This window comes from Chrysochloris asiatica, unplaced genomic scaffold, assembly GCF_000296735.1.
Source record: "Chrysochloris asiatica unplaced genomic scaffold, ChrAsi1.0 scaffold00003, whole genome shotgun sequence".
In the NCBI taxonomy this organism is placed as follows: Eukaryota; Metazoa; Chordata; class Mammalia; order Afrosoricida; family Chrysochloridae; genus Chrysochloris; species Chrysochloris asiatica.
In genome coordinates, this window is record NW_006408521.1 from 20,348,522 (window position 1) to 20,355,322 (window position 6,801).

The following is a 6,801-nucleotide window of genomic DNA, read 5'->3' on the forward strand; positions in this document are numbered from 1 at the left end:
AAGATGTGGCAATCTGCTTCTGTAAAGATTTACAGCCTTTAAAACCTTAAGGAATAGCTCTATTATGCCCTGTAGCGTTGTTATGGGTCTGAATTGACTTGATGGTGAGATTTAGTTTTTATGGGTACTTGTGATTTTCTTTGTGTGTATCTAACAGTGGATTTACATTAAAAAATGTACACACCCTTAACAAAAGAAGAAATAACATTGGAGTCTGAGAAAACATTCAGCATTATTAATCTGATTAATCCTTTCACACCTAAATACAAAATAAAACTATAATTCTGTCACTTGTGAGTTACCTGAAACCAGAGAGGTCTCCTGTTCTCCCAGAGTTTTTCTTTATCCAGTTGAGAAATACAAAATAAGAGTATCTTTTGTATTGCTTTACATTCTTATGATTTATAGGTGCTTGTCACCTGGAATTTGGGGAACGCTAGCTACAACTCAGGACTGCATGGTCATGCATTAAACACCAACTGCTAAGTAGCCAGGTGGTCAGAGGGCCCCTAATCTGTAAACTTTTCTAATCTGCAGCTGTGTACATATTCTGGTCATGGTCCTTTCCCCATTTTAGTAGTGCTGCCCGCAGTGCTGATGTGATCTGCTGCCAATCATGATTTTGTGACAATTTCCTTTTTTCCCCTGTTGTCTATAATTAATCATATGGCTGACTGTGAATCTTTTGGATATCATTATCTTGTTTTAAGCCTTAATAAAAAGGTTACTATAGGTCAGCAGTTCGAAACTACCAGCGGTTTCGTGGGAGAAAGATGAGGCTTTCTGCTCCCGTAAAGCTTTACAGCCTTGGAAACCCTATGCATGGTCGCTATTAGTCAGAACTAACTCCTCGGCATGCCTCCCCTCTCCCCCACCACCATAACCTATGTTTGAATTTGGGGTCTTTTTTTCCCTTAGAACGGTTCCAATTTATTGTGGAGAGAGATGAATGGTAAAAGTGTGTAAATTTAACCTGCACTTGTGGCCTTGACCACCCTTTCAGGTCTGGAAAGGAATTCAGTCTCGTGGCCCAATTTTCAGCTAATCAGGTGATAGGAATATGTTGTTAAGCGTAGTTGAGTCGGTTCCAACTCATACAGACCCTGGATAGGGTTTGTGAGGAGCAACTGGTGGGTTTGAACTGCCAGACTTGCGGTTCAAACCGACTTTGCAGTCCAGTAGTCCTGGTGTGGCACTGTAGCTACGTTAGTGCGCTGGACTGCAGAGTTGGTTGGAACCTCAAGGTCGGTGGTTCAATCTTACCAGCCACTTCTTGGAAACCTATATAGGGTCGCTATGGGTCAGAGGGACCCTGTATAGGGTTTCTGAGGAATGGCTAGTGAGTTTGAACCTTGCGGTTCAAGCCCACCTTATGGTCCAGTGTCTTCTATAGGGCCGTAGTAATTTAAATACAATATTAAAATATTTCAGAATTCACTTTTGAAAGTTCATTTTGAAGAACAAAGTTTTCTAGGTTTTGGCAACACATTACAGGAAAATGAGAAAATATATATACAAGGCATAGAATACACTTAAAAATCATATGAAGCCAGTAATAGAAATTAATTGAAGGTTATTTAAGATATGGTTTGCAAATACAGTAAATTTTTCAATGTTAAGTGCCACCGAGTTATTCCAACCCATAATGACCCTATATAGAGTTTCCGAAGAGTGGCTAGTGAGTTTGAACCACTGACTTTGTGGTTCAAAAGAACCTTGTGGTTGAGTGTGTATCCTACAGCATCACACCAGGACCAATGTTGTTGTGAAGTGCTATTGAGTATATTCCGATCCATAGCGACCTTGTATAGGGTTTCCGAGGAGAAACTGGTGAGCTTAAACTGCTTCAACCTTATGATTCAAAGCGACTTTGTAGCCAGCACATTAACCCACAATGCCACGCCAGGACTCTTACGGAGTCAAAATGTTCTAAAGATGAGAGAACCTCCAAAGATTCTTAAACACCATCTTGCCAATATTGCTGTGGAAGTGGGCCAGAACAGTGTTTCCATAGTAACTATTTGCTGAAAAGTTCAGCTGCCAATCTGCTAGTGGTGAGTAATGTCTAGGAACTGCACATGGATAACTCTTCAAAAGAGCATAATGCCGAAGACAAAACAATCTTCATTAACCTACTTATTAAGCTGCCGTGGGACCCAATGTGACTTTAGGAAACCAGTTTTCTCAAGAACCAGCGTTCAAAAGAAGATCTCAGGGCAATGGTCTGGTGGATGGCCTCAACTCCGTGGACCTCAGAAATCAATTCCAAGAGAATGGAAACTATGTCTCACCACTGATTGCCCTCAACATCATAGATTCCTAATTGATCATCAGTGTGAGAGTTCAGACTACTGAATGATATTTTGATCAAATCATTTACCTCAGTGGTTACTCAATTTTGGCTGCTCCTTGGACCCCTGAGTTGTTTTTGTTGGTTGGTTTTTAAATTACCAATACCTGACCCCCGTCTCACATGGACTAAATTAATATCTCTAAGGGAGCCCTGTATTACCTTTAGTAAAACTTTACTCGCATGGGATATCAAAGATATTGTCCAATGATTTCTGCATTCCTTTGGGTCACCTCTCTTTGGAATGGGCACAATTACAGATCTCTCCCATCAGTTGGCCAGATAATTGTCTTTCCAAATTTCTTGGCATAGATGAGTGAGTGCCTCCAGTGCTGCCTCGCTTTCTTGAAAAATTTCAATTTGTATTCTTCAATTCCTGGTGCCTTGTTCTTTGCCAATTCCTTTAATTGCACCTTGCTCCTTCAGTATCATTGGCTCTTGATCATATGCTACCTGTTGAAATGGTTGAACATTAACCATTTCCTTTTGGTACAGTGACTGTGTATTCCTCCCATCTTTTTTTGATGCTTTCTGAATCATTCAATAATTTGCCCAGAAAATCCTTCAATAACAAAAGTCGAGGCTTGAATTTTTTCTTCTGTTCCCTCAGCTTGAGAAATGTTGAGTGTGATCTTCCCTTTTGGTTTTCTGACTCCAGATCTTTGTACATTTCATTGTAGTATTTGATTTTGCACATTCCGTTGGGTCACCTCTCTTTGGAATGGGCACAAATGTGGATCCCTTCCAATCAGTCAGCCAGATAGTTGTCTTCCAAATTTCTTGGCAGAGATGAGTGAGTGCTTCCTGTGCTGCCTCAGTGGTTCAAACTTACCAGCGCTTCTTAGAAACCCTATACAGGGTCGCTATGAGTTGGAACCAACGCAATGGCATTTATCAACAACATAAAAATAGATGATTTATTTAACTAGATTTTAACTATCATTGATTGATTACCCTCCACTCTATCTTAACTCTAAAGTGGATCTGTTTTCAGCTTTGCTTCTCTTTTTTTTCCTTCTGTCTTGGGTTTTGGGTTATGACTTTTATTTAATGCCCACTGGTAGCTCTGTTGACCTTGAAGAACTTGTCACATGCCTTTGATTTTCATCTTGAATTTTAAATTACCCTGTTCTTTAATTCTCTCTCCCAAATGAAGTGATAGGCAATGTTGAAAATCAGATTTTAAATGTTAACCACACATACACTTTCATAGAAATCCCCAAAGACTTCCCGGATCACCTCTACCACTGGAGAAAAATAAAACTGATTTTAGAAGCTTCCATCCCTGCAGTGTTTGGGGTTTCAGATGAAAAGACTCCTGGTAGAGAAGTTGCTAATTACACAGGCTTCCAACTCTTCACTGTCCCCCCATCTGTCACTGTACTTCCAGTCATTCTCCTAAAGACACATTTATGGGCTTTTTACACAAAAGATAATAATGATCATTTGATTGCAGCAGTTTCATTTTACAGATTCCCAATCAATAGAGAAAATACTTTGCTTTAATTTCTTTATCTCTAAAATGATGAAAATGACCTAAATGAGGATGGTTAAAATTAATATGTGTGTGTAGAACTGTACTCCAAAGGGTTCCCAGTGGATGATTGTTGAGAAGTTCATCATCAGGTCTTTCTTGCAGAGTGCTGTGGTGGGCTTGAACTGCCAGCCTTTGACTGGCGTCTGAGCTAAGTAACCCTTTGCACCACCCATATTCTATTCTATTGGTGGATATATAGAGTAATATTCCTAATGCCCACAAGAGGGCAAGCTTTGCCTACATATCAATTTGATGCCTATTGTAGTTAATGCAGACTGTATGGTTGGTTTGAACTTGAAGGTTGGTGGTGGTTCAAGCTTACCAACTGCTCCTCGGAAACCCTATACAGGGTTGCTATGAGTCAGAACTGACTCCACAGCACTTAACAACAAAAAGTAGATGATGGGTCCTACTTGATAGAGCGGAGTCCTGGTGTGGCGCTGTAGGATAAGCACTTGACTGCAAGGTCAGTTTGAACCACAAGTTTACTGTACAAACTCATCAGCTGCTCCTTAGAAACTCTATACAATGTCATTATGAGTTATAACTGACTCTATGGCACTTAACAACTTCCTGTTTTTTTGTTGCTTGACCTCCCATGGAACCATCAGGAGCTCAGGAAATTATTAATTGAAATGAGAAAATAAAAACATTCCATTTATCAATTTAACCTTTAGTTTTTGCTCTACCTGTGACTTATGTTTGAAATAAAAATTTCTCTATTTTTATTTTAGTAAGTAAACCTTTCTGTTTGTAATTTCTATTCACTTATGCTATATTTCTTACCGATATAGCATGGAAGATTTTTGCTTTCTACATTTAATCTTTCAAATACCTAAATCCACTCATAATCTCTCTTTTTACTCGCTCCTTCTGGACTACATATCATTTGATACTCCTAACTATTCCCTTCCGTTCTGTTTTAGTGCTTAGCTGTTTTGAGACTTTATGGACAGATATGATTCTGCCCTGATCATTTGAATTGAATTGAATATTAGTTGTTTAAAAAATATCCTTAAATTTTTTTTTTTCCTTTCCCTTCCAAAATAATTTTCGCCTTGGATTACAGGATGATGTCAAGAAACACAGGGTATGTGAATGAGGTATTGGGAAAGTCACAATGAAACTAGCTGAGTTGGAATGATCAATACAAACTGAAAAGAGAAATGATACATTGACATGGTCAAACGGCACGAGTGACCATGATTTTTTTAGGTAGACATGTGGTGCTGTGGGCTAATGCGTCCGACTGCAAAGTTGTTTGAACTGTAAGGTTGGTGGTTCAAGCTCAATAGCTGCTCCTTGGAAACCCTATGTAGGGTCGCTATGGGTCAGAATCGACTTGATGGCACTTAACAACAACAACGTTTTAAAATTTTTTAAATTGTCTGCTATCTGAAAGACAGAGTCTTGTATGTATGTTGTTGTTGTTAGGTGCCATCGAGTCAGTACCGACTCGTAGTGACTGAGCACAACAGAAGGAAACACTGCCCGGTCTTGCGCCAACTTCACAGTCGTTGCTGTATTTGAGCCCAATGCTGCTCCCACTGTGCCAATCCATCTTGTTGGAGTTCTTCTTTTTCTCTGACCCTACATGAAGCATGAAGTCTTTCTCCAGGGACAAAGTCTGGTCATCCTGGCTTACAAAGAGCATTCTTCCAATACACATTTGTTTGTTCTTCTAGCAATTCATGGTACTTTTAATATTCTCCTCCAACACCATAATTCAAATGTATCAATTATCCTATGGTCTTCCTTATTCATGGTCCAACTTTCACATACATATGGTTATTGAAAATCCCATGGCTTGGGTCAGGTGCACCTTAGTCCTCAAGCTGACATCTTTGCTCTTGAACACTTTAAAAAGGTCTTGTGCAGCAGATGTGCCTAATACTTTACGTTGTTGGATTTCTTGACTGTGGCTTCCATGAACGTTGAGGGTTGATCCGAGCAAAATGAAGTCTTTCATAACTTCAATCTTTTCTTCATTTATTTTGATATTATTTACTGTTCCAGTGGTGAGGATTTTTGTCTTCTTTACATTGAGGTGCAACCCATACTGAAGGCTGTGGTCTTTGATCATCTTCAGTAAGTATTTTAAATCCTCTTTACTTTCAACAAGCTAAGTTGTATCATCTGCATATCGTAGGTTGTTAATGAGTTATTGAAAATCCCATCAATCCTGATGCCATGTTTTTCTTTATATAATCCACTTCTCTGATTATGTGCTCAGCATACAGATTGAATAAGTATGATGAAAGAATACAACCCTGGCACACACCTTTCCTAATTTTACCCATTCAGCGTTTCCTTGTTTTCTTCAAACCACGAACTGCCTGTTGATCTAGGTACAGGTTCCTCATGAGCACAATGAAGTGTTCTGGAATACTTATTCTCTGCAGTGTTGCCCACAGCTTGTCATCATACACACAGTCACAGCCTTTGCATAGACAATAAAGCACAGGGAAACATCTGTCTGGTATCCTCTGCTTTCAGCCAAGATCCATCTCATGATATTCCTCATTCCATGTCCTCTTCTGAATCTGGCTTGAACCTCTGGCAGTCCTCTACGAATGTACTGTTGCAGTTGCTTTTGAATTACCTTTAGCAAAATTTTACTTGCATGCGATATTAATGATACTGTCCGATGACAATAACTTTACTGAATGTGGTCTTCCTCATCCTCTCAGGCTGATATTCTGAGGATACAAGTATCCACAAACACAACATGACATTAGCAGTCCAGTGCTTACATTTAGAACTCACAGTTAACAATAAGAAAACATACACAGCTAAGTGAAGAAGTATGGTTACAAGAGTTTCAGTGCATACATGCTTGGGTTTATTCCAACCAAAATGTCTTTAAACACAGTGGATGGCTGCGAACGAGCTCTCTCAGCCATATACTTGTCTT